The sequence below is a fragment of the Azolla caroliniana genome, unplaced genomic scaffold, assembly GCF_043228905.1.
Source record: "Azolla caroliniana isolate FFs.n. ecotype wild unplaced genomic scaffold, voAzoCaro1.0.p SCAF_15, whole genome shotgun sequence".
NCBI classification, from domain to species: domain Eukaryota; kingdom Viridiplantae; phylum Streptophyta; class Polypodiopsida; order Salviniales; family Salviniaceae; genus Azolla; species Azolla caroliniana.
The window spans coordinates 4,936,802-4,956,116 of record NW_028230450.1 but is presented as its reverse complement, the minus strand read 5'-3'; the positions used below and the strand labels follow the sequence as shown (position 1 = coordinate 4,956,116).

At 39.6% G+C, this 19,315-nt stretch overlaps 1 pseudogene across 1 annotated transcript; it reads left to right on the top strand.

Annotated features, from left to right (window-relative positions):
• The first annotated feature begins 9,226 nt into the window (after positions 1-9,226).
• On the top strand, positions 9,227-18,589 carry LOC147854442 (CSC1-like protein ERD4; annotated as a pseudogene). Its single transcript, XR_015531002.1, has 7 exons — positions 9,227-9,499; positions 10,011-10,135; positions 10,234-10,515; positions 15,902-16,177; positions 16,407-16,945; positions 17,242-17,497; positions 18,027-18,589. The product of XR_015531002.1 is annotated as a CSC1-like protein ERD4 (transcript).
• The last annotated feature ends 726 nt before the right edge of the window (positions 18,590-19,315 follow it).

The following is a 19,315-nucleotide window of genomic DNA, read 5'->3' as shown; positions in this document are numbered from 1 at the left end:
ACTCCGTTATCTATGCATGTTGAATTGAGCAAAGATGAATACCCGAAATCTGATCATAAAATGGAACTCATGAGTAAAATTCCTTAGTAGTCTATTGTTGGTAGTCTTATGTACACTATGGTAACAACTAGGCCAGACATTGCATTTGCAGTGGGAGCTATGAGCAGATTTTTGTCAAACCCTTGTAAAAAACATTGGGAGGTACTCAAAATAATATTAAGATATATGAGTGGCACCGAGAATAAGTTTCTATGTTTACATGGCGAAAATGTATCCATCATTGGACATACAGACTTTGATTATGCGAGTTGTTCTGATAAGAGAAAATCTATTTTGGGGTATATTTTTCAATTTATGGAAGGTGTCATATCTTGGAGATCTCATCTCTAAGAGTGTACTGCTCTATCCACTATAGAAGCAAAGTATGGTGCAGTTAGTGAAGCATGTAGGGAAGCCATATGGCTATCCAGATTAACTTGTGACATGAGCATACCTAAACTTGTACCCATACTGTTGTTAGGAATAGTACTAAAGACAAAAAGGGAATTAGTACTAGAGATAGAGGAGGAAAGTACTATGAGGATTAGTACTAAGAGGGACTTATGAGAGCAGGGGAGGGAGAGAGGGGGAGAGAGGGGGGGTAGAGAGAGAGAGAATGATGATAACAAGTGGTATATTATATGAAGAGAAGCCCAAGTGAAGCCATGATGCTTATGTATTCGTGACAGATACAAGAACAACTAGGAGGCTTAAGATTGGTGTTGAACAGAATTGGTTTTGAATAATGCCTTGTCCCTCTATTTATTTTGTTGTCAGGAGTACTCTAGAATTTTCTAGAATTTTCGAAAGAAATTTGGAATATACATGAATTTCCTAGAGTAAAATAATCAATAAAAATAATATGTTTCGTATCTTATTGGAGCCATATCATGACACTATCTCCCCCTTTTAAACGACGAGTGTTACGAGTCGTCTTTGATTGAGGACTTGGTTTGTCTAGATATTGACAATGAAAGTCTTCAAGTAGAGCTTGAGCATTAGCCAATTCTCTAGTAGTTCCCAAGTACGATCATTGGGACTATAACTTAGCCAATTGACCAAATAGTAGAGCTTGTTGTAAATAATCTTGGAATCGAGGATGACAGCAATTTCGTACTCAAGTCCATCTTCAAGTTTGATCGGGGGTGGAGGTGGTGTCATGCGATTGGGAATAGTGTTGTGTTGATAGAGTTTTAGAAGAGAACTATGAAATATCAGATGTATCCGTAGTTGCAAAGATAGATCAAGGCGAAAAGTGACATCGTTAATTTTTCTAATAATACGAAAAGGCCCAAACTATCAATAATCTAGTTCGTCACATGGTCCAATAGTCTTAATATGCTATCGTAATAGCCATACTCTATCTCTAGTATCAAGATAGGATGGAAGCCGATGACGATCCGCATAATCCTTTTGTGTTTGTTGGGCGTGATGTAGGTGGGTAGATAGTTTTGTCTGAATTCATCGTAGCCGCTCCAAATGATCCTCTACACTAGGATTTGTATGTAACTCAAGAGTTTCTAACACACACCAATGAGGATGAAAGCCTATATAAGCATAGAATGGTGTTGTCATGAAGACATACATTTTGGCCTTACAAAGATTCGAGCCCACGACATCTTGATTTATATGTTTGACCTTTAACCACTATAATAACATATATCATGTATAGGTATAATAAATATATTATTAGTTATTACAAGATAATATGAGTATTCTAGAACATTCTAGGATATTCCATAATTATATTAAATATCATAAGTATCTAAAGTATTCTAGAACATTCTAGAATACTCCATAAGGACCTATAATAGGTGTCTATTCCTTCATCACAACTCATTCGGTTCAACATCAGTCTTTAACCCTTAGCCTACTCTTTGTAATCTTGTTTCCTCATAATATAATCTCATTTCTATTAATTGTCTTCTCTCTCTCTCTCTCTCTCTCTCTGTGCAAAACGGGGAAATCGTACACATCGATACATGTTAGAGCCCATACCGTTATCTGCCATTTGAACCATTGCTTGCATGGGACTTAGCTCACATGCATTGTGATGTGAGACAAGGCGTTGGGGCACAAGTGATGAGAGTGGTTGGCTATGCACACTTTGCCCTAAACAAGTTTGCAAGTCTGAGTATCACACTTTGATACAATGCTCTGCCTTTGATCATATTTGACCATGCTTTCCACATCTCTTCGATCAAGCCCAATCCTTGCATGAATTCCTCTCACAACCACAATGTGCACTCGCGATTGCAACATTCATTGGTAAAGTTCTTGAACATTGAGATTCACTACTCACTTTCACAGGTATCACGTGCAATGTAATATTTTTGGTCTCATAGGTCATATTTGACCTCCTAAGATGATAATATAATCTATCTATCTATCTATCTATCTCTCTCGTCTTGACAGTTTGAACCGAATTTTCTTTTTCTCATCTCCAATTTCTTCTTCTTCTTCTCTTAAACTTATTCAAGCGAATCTAGCAAATCTCTCTTGTAACTATGGAGTCTGTCAGCAAGCAAGAATATATGCGCGTTCTGTCTGAACTAGATATGCTAACAACCAAATTCGTGGCCTTGGAGCAAGAAAATCAAAGATTCCTAGGTGACCTAAAACAAGTAAGTGTTGAGAAGGTACAACAATTTGGAGAGTTATCGCAATGGATGCATCAATTAGAGGCTACTCTATTGCAACGACAAGCGGTGGAAGTCAAACCTCACCGAAAGAACAAAAGATTAGAGTACCAACCAAGTTTGATGGTACAAGGTCTCAATTTTGTGGATTTTTTAATCAGGTACGGATTGTGATTAAATTGCATCCTAGCTGTTACCCAACTTATGTTGCTCGCGTGGGACTAGTTGGTACCTTGTTAACGGGTACCGCATTAGCGTGTTTTGCACCACTCCTAGAGAAGCACTCACAATTATTAAAAGATTTTGAAGGGTTTATTAATGAGTTCCAAGGAAACTTTGGAGACACTGATAGTATGAGGACCACAATAAACAAAATTTGGCGATTACGACAAGGAGATCGTCCTGCTTCCACTTATGTTGTAGATTTTCGCCTTCTAGCATGTGATATTCAATGGGACGAGGCCGCAGTAAAGGACCAATTTCGTTAAGGTCTGCACAATGATGTGAAGCATTTACTTCTTACCTTCCAAAATGATCCAAAGTCTCTTACTGAAGCAGTAAGTTGTGCCATGCGATGTGACAATCGCTTAATTGAGCGGCATTCTGAGCACCAACAAATGTTACGCTTCTGGCCAATAGAAACATATGTTTCGGTGGTCGCAACTCCACCCTAGTATCAAAGTCAAGTTTGGTGGAAGGCCCTACATTGAGACAACACGACATCGAGGACCATTATTGGATGCTGAAAAGCAACAATGTCAAGCGTATTGTTTTTGCCTCTATTCTGGTGGTCCAGGGCATATTGTTGTGAATTTTTCCACATAAACCACGACAGTAAGTTACCCAAGTACTCATGACAATCCCATTTCAATTTCTGCCCCGCCTCCTCGTAACCCAAGGAGGCCTATTAGTCTCTGTCATAAAAATACATTTGATGTCTTGAGCCAATTAGATGATGTGTTAAACGAGTCAGTCTGGCCAAAATCAGAGCCATTCGGTTGGACAGCCCTAGGCATATAACGTTCGTCCTTAGTTGTGGTTCCATTTCATATAGTCAAGCTAGTCATGTTTTCTCTACTCAAGTTGAGATTAACACATCTAGTTGCCATCGAGTCCCAACTTCTTCCCTCGTAGACTTTGGAGCCAACTCTTGTTTCATAGATCGTGAGTTCACTGTATTGCATAATATTCAGTTGCATAAGCTCCCAAGCCCAGTGTCTGTCGGAGTCATTCATGGACACCCCATAGCATCGGTTGAAATAGTTGAAGAGTCTGAACCAATTCATGTAGTCATAGGCAATTTGGTTGGTGTCATCTCATTCAACATCATTAGTAGTCCAAAGCACGCCCTAGTTCTTGGTCTTGCATGGTTTGAGCTACATAACCAAACTATTGATTTGAGAAAAAGAACCATTGAAGAGGTCACAATAGAGTCTAAGTCCCTTAAAACAAAGGATATGACATTCCAAAAGATTTCGACAATCTCTATACATTAGTTATGTGAGGAAGGACGGAAGGAAGACATGTTGGTGTTCGTAGTTTTAGCAACTTCCACATCGAGCTAACAAGAATTGGGGGACAAACTAGCAAAGAAATACATAGAATTCTATGATGTGTTTGATAAGATGAAGCCAATAGACTACTAGAGCATCGACCATACGATTGCCTAATTGATTTGCAGCCCGGAAAAGAGCCTCCATGGGGGCCAATTTTTAACCTTTCGCCCACGGAGCTAGAGGTTCTTCGGGAATACATCAATGAGAACTTGGCGAATGGGTTTATCCAGCATTCAAGATCTCCTGCTAGCACACCCCTATTTTTCATTTAAGAAGAAAGATGGTTCGCTTCGTCTGGTCGTGGATTGAATAAAGTAACTATTCCAAACCGATATGCTCTACCATTGAGTTTGAGCCTTCTGGAATGCCTCAGTGGAGCTAAATATTTCACAAAGTTAGATCTTCGAGGTGCTTACAACCTTGTTCGAATTCGTCCTGGGGATGAATGGAAGACTCCTTTCCGTACTCACTATAGCCATTTTGAGTATATAGTGAGGCCATTTGGTCGCACAAATGCACTAGTAGTTTTCCAACATATGGCGAATGACATTTTTTGAGATTTACTTGATATTTTCATCATAGTTTACCTAGATGATATCTTGATCTACTCAAAAACTCAAGAGGATCATGATATACATGTTTGACAAGCTTTGCAACGGTTGCGTGAATATGGTCTTTATGCAAAATTGGACAAGTGTAATTTCGACCAGCGTCAAGTGGAATTTTTGGGGTACATAGTCACTTCACATGGCATCTCTATGGATCCAGCAAAGCTTCAAACAATTTTGGATTGGCAAACACCACAATCTGTGCGAGATGTACACTGTTTTTTGGGGTTCACAAACTTATCGCAAGTTCATCAAAGATTATTCAAAGATCGTATTGCCCCTCACTCACGTGGCACAAAAGAATGGACCATTTCTGTGGAGTATAAATGCAAACTCAACATTTGAAGGATTAAAGCAAGCATTTACATCCGCACCAATTTTGATGCATGTTGATCCATTGAAACGCTTTGTACTCGAAGCTGATGCATCCGACTTCGCACTAAGAAGCATATTATCCTAGATTAGCAATGATGGCCAATTGCACCCTGTGGCTTTTCATTCACAGAAATTCAAAGCTGCAAAAATAATCTATGAGATTCATGACAAAGAGCTTCTTGCCATTGTGGATTCTTATCCACAATGGCGTCATTTTTTGGAGGGTTCGTCTCAATAAATCATTGTCTATAATGATCACAAAAATCTAACGTACTTCCAAAGTGCTTGAGTCCTGAGTCGTCGACAAGCTCATTGGGCACAGTTCTTAACTCATTTTGATTTTGTAATTCTATATTGCACTGGGACGCAACAAGGAAAAGCATATGCTTTATCTTGGCATTCGTATATGGAACTTCAACCAAGAGAGGCCGCATTTGAAAGTTAGAAAGAAAATTCTCTTGGGTCCTTACCGTCTACGACTAATGGCATTTCATGCTATAGACACATCTGGGGATTCAAGTATTCTGAACTCCAATCGGGAGCATATTGAGACTGATGAATTCGCCCAAGACATTTTTAACCATATTATTCTGGATCGTGCTTCTTGTTCACAATCTCAAAATCCTTGTCAAGACTACAACCAGTTCAATTGGCATGATGGTTTACTTTTTCGACAAAATCTCTTATATGGACTTGATGGTCCTTCTCGACTCCAAGTATTGCAGCAATGTCATGACACACCAATGGTTGGACATTTCGGTAGTTGTAATACATGTTAGCGATCCAAAAAACCTCGACATCATTCATATGGCTTATTACAACCAATGCCTATTCCTGAGAGTCCATGGAAATCTATTTCATTGGACTTCATTACATATCTACCACCTTCCAAGGGTTTTGATTATATTCTCATGGTAGTAGATTGTTTTATGAAGATGACACATTTTCTTCCCTACACAAAGGCCATTACAAGCCAAGAGACAATCGAGTTACTCATGCGAGAGGAATGTCTCCATTGTTCAAAGGAATCAATTATAGCTAAAAGCTCCTTATCTTAATCGTATGCAATTTGTGCAAATGGAAAGTCACTGGGTGCGTGTCCATCATCACCTTGTGGCAAAATACTACCAAGTGCCAAATTTCATGCACTTGCTTCAATAATAAATGGTTTTTGTGGATCAACATGAGCTAGAATAGGGGCGAATGGAAGGGATTTCTTAAGATCCATAAAAGCCTTATTTGCATGAATAATCCAAACAAATGATTGATTTTTACTAGTAGGTTACGTGACCTAGAATTAGCTTTGAGTAATCTTGTAGGAATTTGCAATAGAAATTTACAATTCCTAGAAAACTTTGCACATCTCACATAGATCGTGGAGTTTGCTAGTCCCACACAATTGGGATTTTAGTTGGATTTATAGAGATTTACTTAGAGAAGAATTTTTTTGTTTGCAATCAAAATTGCACTTCTCTAGTTTCATAAATGTCAGATTCACATAGTTAGAATTATGCTCTTCTTATGATTTTGAATAAATCAATAGATCATCCAAATAATAGATGATTATGATGATGTCCAAGAGATCTTGAAAAATTTCATTAACCATGCATTGAAAACTTGTAGCGCATTTGTGAGACCAAATAGCATGACTAGACACTCAAAATGATCGTATCAAGTAAGGAAAGTTTTTTTCCACTCATCTCCTTGCCGAGTCTACACAAGGTTATATGCATTGCATAAATTAGTAATCCATTCCCAAAGAATAGAGATCAAAGGGAATTCATATGTATTGCTAATAGTAACCTTATTCAAAACCCTAGTAATCTAGTACTAGAAGAAGTGAACCATCTTTTTTCTTCAGAAAGAAAATGGGTGCACTAGCTAGAGATTTCAAGTGTCAAATGAATCTATTTGCCAAGTTTTCCTCAATGTACATTCAAAGAACCTCAAGTTCATTTGGTGACAAATCGTAGATTGGTCCCCATGTTGGCTCTTTTCCTAGTTGTGAATTAATGGGGCAATCATATTGTTAATGTTCCAGAAGTGTATTTGCTTTTACCTTGTGTAAAACATTTGCATAATCGTGATACTTTTTTGGAAGTTGATTTTCTTATTTTCTTTCAATTATATTGGAAGGTTTCATTAGTACTAGAAATAAGAACATTCCTCCCTTTTGAACTTCTTTCCGTAATTGTTACTGTGAAGAAGTTGAAATCCTATGAGATTAAATATCTTTTGTTTCATTCTCTCTTGCTCCCCTCACTCATGGGGCATTCAACTGAACCGAGTTTAAAGTGACCTGTGAGTGGAGTGTTAACCGGCTTACAATTGGCCATGTTAAATCTCTCGAGAACTTTCTCAATATATTGTTCTTGAGATAGCCACAACCTTTTGCTCACTCTATCCCTGGTTATCTTCGTCCCAAGGATTTGCTTGGTTGGCCCCAACTTTTTCATAGCAAAAGATTGACTCAGCTCTCTTTTCCGCTTTTCAATCTTGTTGGTGTCTCGACCAACAATCAACATATCATCTACATATAGGAATAGAATAACAAAGTCATTGTCTGAGAACTTCTTAAAAAACACACAGTGGTCTGTGTTTGTCCTGTTATACCCATGGCTCAGTATGAACGAGTCAAACTTTTTATACTACAGTCTGGGAGCTTGTTTTAGGTCGTACAAGCTCTTCTTTAACCTACATACCAGGTTTTCCTTTCCTTTGACTCCAAATCCCTCGGATTGCTCCATGTAAATTTCCTATTCCAAGTCATTGTGAAGGAAGGTAGTCTTTACATCGAGTTGTTTGATTTCTAGATTGAGACTGGCTGCAATCTTGAGCACAACTCTAATAGAGGACATCTTTACTAGTAGTGAGAAAATATCCTTGAAATTAACGCCCTTTTTCTGGTCGAACCCCTTCACAACCAATCTTGCCTTGTATCTTGGTTGTGAGCAATGTTCCTCGGCTTTGAGCCTGAAAACCCATTTGTTTTTCAACGCTCTCTTTCCCTCAGGCAACTTTACCAGATCATAGGTATGATTTTCTTGCAAACACCTCATCTCATCATTCATGGCCTCAAGACATTTCTCCTTATGATCATGTGCCATAGCTTCTGGAAAGCTTTGTGGCTCTCCTCCATCTGTAAGCAACACATACTCGTGTGGACTATATCTGCTTGAAGGTCATGTTTGTTTTATAGACCTTCTCATCCCTTCCACTTCATGTGGAGCCACCGAAACATCATCAGTCTGGTCACGTACGGTCTTAGAATAAAAGGAAGAAGTTTTCCTCACGCCTCTCTCTCTCTCAGATGTCTATTTTTCAACTTTATTTCTGTTTTTCAACTAGGTTTTCCTTTTGTTTGAAAACTTGAAGCTTCTCCCTTGACAAATATTTTGTCATCATGTCTGAGCCATTGTCATTTGTATGAATCTTTTCAATGTGCGTCTGCTTTTCTTCAAGAACATCTCTTGTCATCATGTAGGAGCCATTCTCATTTGTACGAATCTTTTCAATGCGCGTCTCATGTAGGAGCCATTCTCATTTGTACGAATGTTTTCAATTCGTGTCTCATGTAGGAGCCATTTTCATTTGTACGAATCTTTTCAATCCACATCGGCTTTTCTTCAAGGACATCTCTAATCCAATGGTACCTAAGATCTATGTGTTTTGACTTAGACTGAAAGGAATAATTCTTCCTTATATATGCTGTTTTTCTGTATCGTGGGCTCCATTTCAGTGGATAAACCCAACACCAGCCCCCCTCCATAGCTTAGAAGCTCTACTTTCCCCCTATCTCCCAACAAACAAGGTCAGTCCATAATCTTAAGTCCAACAAACAATCTCTGATTTCTGATGTTGAGTTGTTCCTGCTGCATTTCTGATGTTGAGTTGTTTCTGTTTTCCGCCATCGCCAATCTTAGGCAGACTTAATTCAATAATAACCCTCCATGGCCGTTACATCTTAGGCCTGAACCTTCTCTTAAATTCCTTTCTAAGAGAGAAAGCTTGATCGTTATTGGACATGGATACCTCAACCTTTGTCGTGTCGCTGGTCACGTCTTTCCTAATCTTCGTGGTTCTTGTAATTGTCCATTCCATCTTCTCTCGGATCCCTGAAAACGAAGTAATCTATTACCCGGCCAAGAAAATCAAGAATGTCCCCCCCTATTACAAGCGAAGCTTTTCGGCTGGCTGAGCGAAGCTTGGTTTGCTACTGAGGAGGAGATTATCAAGAATGCAGGCCTGGATGCTGCCATCTACATGACGTTTCTTGGATCTGGTAACTAATCTATAAGCAGAATTTCCTGTGTTCCACTCGTTTTTGCTGATTTTGGTTTGGAATGCGATTACTTTTAGAATGATTAGTTTGCGACTGCAGTGAATAGGTTTCTGTGATATGGCCTGCTAATCAGATGCCAAAATGACCGACCTGCCTGCATTTGTTTCATGATTTTCCTGTGTTTTTTTGCTCGCAACCTAAATGGACTTCAAATATGAGCTCTAACTAGTGGACTCATCGTAATCTACTAGACTCTAACTTCACTTTGGTTCAATTAGTTTGATTCTTATTCAGGTTCTGATTCAATTACTTTCATCTGGTTCGTATTCAATTACTTTCATCTGGTTCGTATTCAGTTACATTCAACTGGTTCTGATTCAATTACTTTCATCTGGTTCTCATTCAATTACTTTCCTCTGGTTCTGACTCAATTACTTTCTTCTGTTTCTGATTCAATTACTTTCCTCTGGTTCTGATTCAATTACTTTCCTCTGCTTTGAATTCCTTGCAGCCTTCTACATTTGCCTGTACACAGCAATATTTTGCGTGCCCATACTGCTTCCTGTTTCCATAACAGCCAAGAATTCGAGGGATAGATTCAGTGATTTCGACAAGGTCACCATGCTGAATGTCACGGTAATACAATTATATTAATCTAATCACATCTGTAGAATGGAATCGAATCAATGGACTGAAGCTGATGGTTTTTCTCTTCTTCTTGACTGATTCTGCAGGATGGGAGCAAACGTCTGTGGGCCTATGTAATTGGAGCTTACTGGGTCACCATAGTCACGATGCATCGGCTATGGAAGACCTACAAGCATGTGGTGCATCTGAGAAGCGTGGATCAATCTAACCCTCAGAAAGTAAAATACGAGCAATACGCAGTTCTGGTGAGGGACATCCCTGCTCCTGTGCCTGGCAGTGGCACCATCTATGACCAGGTGGACAAGTACTTCAAAGCTCTGCACCCTGAAACCTACAAAGCATGTGTCATCGTCACAAAGATATCCAATGTATGTACCCAAGGATCTCATAATCTCTGCAAATCTGTCCAAACCATTAGGGTTTTGCCTTATCTTTCTGAGTTTATGGTGTAGCTAATTGTTGGGAATTGTTGGGAATATGGAGCGGAATCGGGATAATTAAAACTTCAAGCACAATTAACACTTCATAACCAATTGATGAAACCACAAGACGAAAATGAGAGTACACCAAGATTTTAACGTGGAAAACCCAAAATAGGAAAAAACCACGGGAACCGTAGGTTCCAAACAATTTCACTATAATTTGGATTATAATGAAATACAACCTCACTAGAAGAATGTATCTACTTCAAGGCAACAACCTCGACTACAATTCTTCACCCGATTGGGTGGATACAACAATGACCCAAATTATAATTCCTCACCCAATTGGGTGGATGCAAAACCAAATAAAAAAGAAACTAGAAAAACATAAAACGAAGAAACCTGAAACAAGTAGATAGGACAGGTGTTGTTCAATCGTGGTTCTTCGATAGCACGAACAACCCCTCGTAGGTCTCTATATTTGTGATAGTAGTTCACTCTTCCCCTTGCTCACTCTTTCGATTTCTGTTTCTCTCTCTCTATTTTCTGTTTTCGCTCTTTGCACTCTTAGAAAAATTAGTTTTCGTTCTCTATTTTCTCTCTTAGATAAACCAGTTTTTGCTCTCTGTTTTCTTTCTCACAGAAAAAAAAACAGGTCACGTTGTCTGTCCTTTTTCCTTTTCTTCTTTTCTTTGTCCAATGTCTACAAACCTGTGTTCACACTAACACACACAAAAGACACATGCCCAAAAAAAACATACAAAAAGAAAAAGGAGACATACATACATACATATTTAAATACAACTAATTAGTATTAAGTCTATTCGGCGTTCAACCGACTTAATGTTGTGGGCTCCACTTGAGTGGACAAGCCCCAACAATTCTCCCCCTCCATCTCAAGTGGGGGGCACAACTTCAAGCTTCTCCCTTGACAAACATTTTGTCTTTTGTTTGCAAACTTCAAGCTTCTCCCTTGACAAACATTTTGTCTTTTGTTTGCAAACTTCAAGCTTCTCCCTTGACAAACATTTTGTCTTTTGTTTGCAAACTTCAAGCTTCTCCCTTGACAAACATTTTGTCATCATGTCGGAACCACTCTCAAGTACCTTCTCAATGTATTTTTCTTGAGACAACCAAAGTCTTTTGCTTGACCTGTCCCTGGTTATCTTCATCCCAAGGATTTGCTTAGCTGGTCCCAAGTCTTTCATTGCAAAAGATTTGCTGAGTTCCTTTTTCAGCTTCTCAATCTTGTTGGTGTCTTGACCAACAATCAACATATCATCAACATACAAGAGCAAAATGACAAAATCCCCATCTGGGAATTTCTTAACAAACACACAATGTTCTGTGTTTGTTCTATTATACCCATGGTTCAACATAAAGGAGTCAAACTTTTTGTACCAAAGTCTAGGAGCTTGTTTTAGGCCGTACAAGCTCTTCTTTAACTTGCATACCAGGTTTTCCTTACCTTTGACTCCAAACCCTTTGGGTTGATCCATGTAAATCTCTTCTTCCAAATCGCCATGGAGGAAGGCGGTTTTTACATCAAGTTGCTCGATTTCTAGATCGAGACTGGGTGTGATCCCAAGTCTTCACCACTGGTGAGAAAATCTCCTCGAAATCAATTCCCTTTCTCTGGTTGAACCACTTCACAACCAATCTTGCCTTGTATCTTGGTTGTGAGCAATGTTCCTCAATCTTGAGCCTGTAAACCCATTTGTTTTTCAGCGCTCTCTTGCCCTTGGGCAGCTTTACAAGATCATAAGTGTGATTGTCTCGCCAAGACTTCATCTCATCATTCATGGCGTCAAGACATTCCTCCTTATGATCATTTTCCATAGCTTCTCTAAAGCTTTTTGGCTCTCCTCCATCTCAAAGCATCACATATTCATGTGGGCTGTATCTCGTAGAAGGTCTTCCATGTCTCATAGACCTTCTAACCTCTTCCTCTTCCGGAGGAGCTGCTGAAATGTCACATAGAGTATGTTGGTCATAATTTTTCCCATCATCGTCGTCGGCTGCATCATCAGTCGTATCATCATACTCCTCGGTATCTCCCCCATGACCTTGTGTGTCTGGGGCAGGCATTGGGTGTTCGGTAACTGAAAAATCAGGGGTGAGATCCGGCATTTCATTCGGCTCCGGATCTTGTAAGGTCTGATCCTCAAGGAATACCACATCCCTGCTTCTAATGACCTTCTTCTCTACTGGGTCATAAAGTCTATAGCTGAATTCCTCATGGCCATATCCCAAGAATATGCATGGTTTGCATTTGTCATCAAGCTTGGATCTTTCATCTTTTGGGATGTGAACATAGGCCCTACAACCAAATACTCTCAAGTGTTTGTATGACACATCTTTGCCTGTCCAAACCCTATCGGGAACATCGCCATCCAAGGGGGCTGACGGAGACAAGTTTATGAGGTCAATTGCAGTCCTCATTGCTTCACCCCAAAAGGATTTAGGCAACTTTGAGTGGGATAACATATATCTTATCCGCTCACAAATTGTCCTATTCGTCCTCTCAGCCACACCATTGTGCTGAGGTGTTTTCGGGACACTTCTCTCTAGTCTAATACCATGCTCACGACAATATTCCTCAAATCGTCCCTGATATTCACCACCGTTATCGGCACAGATTCATTTCAGTTTTCTTCCAGTTTCTCTTTCCACACTTACATGAAAGTTCCTAAAGATTTCAAACACTTGATCTTTAGTCTTTAATGCAAAGCACCACAACTTCCTCGAGAAGTCATCGATAAATGTGGCAAAGTACAATGCTCCCCCAAGAGTTCTATCTTTCATATAGCACAAGTCCGTGTGCACCAATTCCAATGGCTGAAATTTTCTTTTGGGGGGCAGATGTTGAAAAGAAACTCTGTGTTGTTTGCCAGCCAAGCAATCAACACAAGTTTCCAAGTGCATCCCTTTTATGTCCGGCAAGATGTTCTTCCTTGCTAGAACATCGAGTCCCTTTTGACTCATGTGCCCAAGTCTCTTATGCCATAACTCAATCGAGGCATCCTTGTTGGCTACATTTACCTCTCCGCCGGACACCACAGCATGAAGTACATAGAGGGAATTCTGTTTTAGACATTTTGCTAATACTAGCAAGCCTTTGATGAGCTTCCATTTTCCTTCACCAAAGGAATTTGTGTAACCCTCATCATCAAGCTTACCGGCTGAAATAATATTCAGCCAAATGTCTGGCACATGCCTAATATCTTTTAATACTAGTTTGCAACCCATATCCGTGGTCAGAATTATATTTCCTATGCCAACGACCTCAGTCACGCCGTGGTTTGCCATTTTGACTTTACCAAAGTCAGCACTGGCATATGACGAGAACATTTCCCGATATGGGGTAATGTGGTACAAGGCTCCCGAATCGATAATCCAATCGGTTTCTTGGGATGCTAAGTTGACACAAGCATCATCACACGCAATGATGATATCACCATCACATGCGGCTGTCGTGGAATCATTTTTCTTGTTGTCAGTAGTTCCACTCTTTTGGTCCCTCTTTTTCTTCCTACAATCTCTTTCATAGTGGTTTAGACCACCACAATAGTGACACGTGAAATCTTTCTTAGAGTCTTTCCTATTTCTAGATTTAGACCTCCCCTTAGAATTATTTCTGTGATTTTGTGGACCCCTACCATGGTTTCTTCCTCTAGAGGAGTTGTTTTCTATGACTAAGGCTTTATGATCAAAGTTGGACTCATGCTCCTTTCATCGTGCTTCTTCATGTAGAAGATTCGACTTAAGCATGTCCAATGTTAGGTCTTTTTGTTGTGTTGCAGTCCCAAGCGTCACAACAAGGGTTTCCCAACTATCTGGGAGAGAGCCTAACAATAACAAGGTCAACACATCATTTGCTAGAGGTATATCTAGAGAGACAGTTTGACTTATAAATCCTTGAAACGTATTAAGATGCTCTGCCATACTAGAGCCATCTTGATACCTAAGTCTTAAAAGTTTCCTAAACACGGAGACTCTATTCAAAGCATTTTTGGTCTGAAACATACTCTCGATTTTTCTCCATAACTCGTTTGCTTTGGTTTCATCACAGAAATTGTTATATAGACTCATGTCTATAAAACATCGGATGTATGCAGATGTCTTTAGATGCATAGCGTCCCAAGTTAATGCATCTATGTTCTTGGGTTTGCTCGTACCATGTAGTACAGGCAACCTCATGTTTTTACATACCAACATGTCCCTCATTTTGGACTTCCAAATGGGGTCGTTAGAACCCGTCAATTTAATCATCCCGCCTAATGATTCATCCATATTCCAAGTCTTTGCGGAGGTATGAACCTCTGCTCTGATACCACTTGTTGGGAATATGGAGCGGAATCAGGATAATTAAAACTTCCAGCACAATTAACACTTGATAACCAATAGATGAAACCACAAGACGAAAATGAGAGTACACCAAGATTTTAATGTGGAAAACCCAAAATAGGGAAAAACCACGGGAACCGTAGGTTCCAAACAATTTCACTATAATTTGGATTACAATGAAATACGACCTCACTAGAGGAATGTATCTACTTCAAGGCAACAACCTCGACTACAATTCTTCACCCGATTGGGTGGATACAACAATGACCCAAATTATAATTCCTCGCCCAATTGGGTGGATAGAAAACCAAATAAAAAAGAAGCTAGAAAAATATAAAACGAAGAAACCTGAAACAAGTAGATAGGAGAGGTGTTGTTCAATCGTGGTTCTTCGATAGCACGAACAACCCCTCGTAGGTCTCTATATTTGTGATAGTAGTTCACTCTTCCCCTTGCTCACTCTTTCGATTTTTGTTTCTCTCTCTCTGTACTCTCAGAAAAATCAGTTTTCGTTCTCTGTTTTCTCTCTCAGAAAAACCAGTTTTTGCTCTCTGTTTTCTTTCTCACAGAAAAAAAAACAGGTCACGTTGTCTCTCCTTTTTCCTTTTCTTCTTTTCTTTGTCCAACGTCTACAAACCTGTGTTCACACTCACACACACAAAAGACACATGCCCAAAAAAAACATACAAAAAGAAAAAAGGAGACATACATACATACATACATACATACATATATATTTATTTATTTAAATACAACTAATTAGTATTAAGTCTATTCGGCGTTCACCCGACTTAATGTTGTGGGCTCCACTTGAGTGGACAAGCCCCAACAATACTCCCCCTCCATCTCAAGTGGGGGGCACAACTAGGTTTGCCTTTTGTTTGCAAACTTCAAGCTTCTCCCTTTGAGAAACATTTTGTCATCATGTCGGAACCATTCCCAACACTAATTGCGTGAATTCTTTCTGTATACTGACATGGTTCAGGCAGCTAAGCTGTGGCGAGAGAGGGAGGAATTTAGGAGGAAACTGGCTCGTGCAGAGCTGGAATACTCGAAGACGGAGATCGAGCCTACGCATAGGACTGGGTTCCTCGGTCTCTTTGGTCGTCGAGAAAAATCCATCGATTTCTACAAGCGACGGAAAGATGAGAAAGAAAGAGCTCTAGATACTGAACGAAATTCTGTCACTTTTTCCGTGTCGCAGAACGGCGCCGCTATTGTCATCTTTAGTACCAGAGCAGCTGCCAACAGTGCATCTCTGGTAATCAACTCCTCCAAGATTCTCAATGAGTGGTCTAATTCGGTCTATTAATCTTTAATCAACCCCTAAGTTGTATGTTAATGTCGTCCAAATCTCACAACAGAGATAATTTCTCTCTGCCTTAATCATCATCATCATTATGAAGAGGATGATTATATTAAATGCTCGTCTGTTAACTAAATATTCAGTCTTCCATTGTAATCACATCAAACCATTGACAAATTCGCAGTCTATGCATAGCCTCTATGCCAATCAATGGACTACCTGTGCTGCTCCCGATCCGAAAGCGGTCATATGGGGAAACCTCGCTATACCCTATGTACAGAGACTCGTCCGGAAAACTTTAGTCTATTTCATGGTTACGGTCATGATCCTCTTCTACACGATCCCCGCCTACTTCATCTCGGCCGCCATCTTGCTCAAGCCTCTGGTGGATATGCTATTAGTCAACACACCACTGCAGTATATTCTTTCTCAGCTGGTTCTCCTTATCTCCATTTTCTTGCTTCCATCTCTGCTCCTGAAGCTCTCAAGCTTCGAGGGGATTCCTTCAAAAGCCCTTGGGGACAGGGCAGCTGCTGGGAAATTCTTCTACTTCAATGTTTTGAACGTCTTTTTGGGTGTCACCATCGCCGTCAGATTGTTTGCTTACCTTTTCGGCATCATCAATAATTCGCAATTCATAAATTCTCCGCGATTCATAATTTCACAGCTAATCGAATCTCTGCCCAGACAAGCCAGCTTCTTCATCTCATTTGTGGCCATCAAGTAATATAACGCGCCATTTGCTACAACACGAGGCCTATACCTATGCATTTGTCTGTGCAATCCGCATCCAGAAATCCCTTAATTCTGCTTGTCATTTATATAAAGATGTCGATCAGCACATTTATACGCTCAGTTTTGAGGACTTCTAGAATCAAACACGTTGCATTTTTTCTTTGTGGGGATTTTGACTAGCAATGTAATGGAGTAATCGAAAACAATATGTGCATTAGGCATATATATGTTGTCAGCCTGATTCTAATGATTCTAATTTTTTTTCCCGGTGCTTACTAATGCAGGCTCTTTGTGGGTTATGGCTTGGCATTCTCAAGGATAGTCTCACTCATCAAATTCCGTATCAGAAAGAGGTTCCAATGCAAGACTGAGGAAGACATCCAAGAAGCATGGGCTCCTAAGTGCTTCAAATATGCAATTCGTGTCCCAGGGGATATGCTCATCTTGACAATCACTTTTTCATATGCAGTCATAGCACCGCTGATTTTGGTGTTTGCCATTGTCTACTTTGGTGTAGGCTGGCTATTCATGCGGAATCTGGTAAGGCTATTCCGCACTCTGTGCATACAAGTAATTTCCTAAAGTTAATGTCACACAGATGTATGTTATATGTGATAAATGCATACATCTGCAAATTTGGTGTTTATACCAAGTGTATCTGCGTGATTAATGCATGTATACATATTAAGACATGTACTATAAAATTCCTGTTTGATGTGTAGATTAATCGACGTACTAACCAGAGATGTATTATCCAAGTATAATATGTAGATTAATCTATGTTAAAAGGATGGTATACATTATGATACATTAGGAGCCAAATTCAGTACCGACATATAGAGATAATATGAGTGTTGAGACGATTCAGTACCCAGAGTTATTTCAAAGAATGATTGGGCATAGGAAGCTTTATTCCTTAATTGTTCAATGATTGACCTCCCCACCCCCTCCCCATACGGGTCCTTACATTGCCAAAGATTGCCATACTTCTTTTCGAGTAAAGATATGATACCAAGGATTTATTAATATATGAGTAGCATGTTAATATTAGTCCTCTGTGATTTTGTAGGCGCTCAACATGATCGTGCCGAAGTACGAGAGCGGAGGTAGGATGTGGCCTCACATCCATTCCCGGATAGTAGCTTCTCTCCTCTTATCTCAACTCACAATGCTTGGCTATCTCAGAGTTATGGAGTTCGTGTATGTACCACTATTGTTGCCGCCATTGGTCGCAACTATTGTGTTCGCATACATGTGTCGAAAGTTCTTCGACCCATCTTTCGATGTGACTCCTCTCTATGCTACTTGTGAGGAACCACAAAATTGTCCTAGTGTTGAGGAAATCGTGCGTGCATATACCCCTTCCTATCTGTCCAACCATATTACACGTGAAGACGAGGAAATAGGCAAACGTTTACAAGATATGATATAAGATGAAGATTAGTTTCTGGAAACTCTTTATTGCTTCATTAGAGAATATTGAAAATTTTCACCATACTCTGGTTGAAGCATTAGGTATGAAGCTTGCATGGTTGCTTGCTGTTTATTCAATCTTTCTCCTTCTTGTAATGATTCCGTTTCGTTCAACCATTCTCATATTGTAGTGTATGGTTGCTTATTCAATTTCATGAACCCAAGATCAGTCTTCCTACGAAATTTGATGGAACGTGATCACAATTCACAGGATTTATTAATCAAGCATGTCTAGTGATTCAAATGCATCCTTCCCAATATCCCATTAATGCATCATGAGTGGGACTAGTAGGCACAACTTTGGCATGGTTCGCTCCTTTGTTAGAGAAATTATCTCCATTGATAAATAATTTTGAGGAATTTATTAGCAAGTTTAAAGCCTGTTTCAGAGACACCAATGACTTTAGGATGGCAATCAATAAAATCTGAAGATTGCGTCAAGGTGATCGTCCAACCTCAGCTTACATTGCGGATTTTCGTCACCAATATTCCTTGGGATGACCTAGCATTAGCTCTTAATTCCCATTAGGGAGATAGAAAAGGAGGCTTTGCATAATAATCACTAGGAGAAACTCTTAAGATTTGAGAACAGTTAATATAAAAGACTCTACATAGTGGCTTTTGTAGCTTTTACATTTAGTGAATGTGTTTGTTTCACACTAGGTTACCCATTGGCTTGCGTTTTGTCCTACTCAGTTTGTTCTATCCCTCTTTTTTTAGATTAGTTCGTTGGTGTTCCTTGTTGGTGCCCATATCTTCATGAATAGTACCCATGTGCCATCTACTTAACACCTTTGATAATAAGAAACAAGTAATCCTAGGTCTTGCACGACTTTAAGCAACGACAGGCTTTGATACTCCATTAGATTCAAGCATTATTGATAT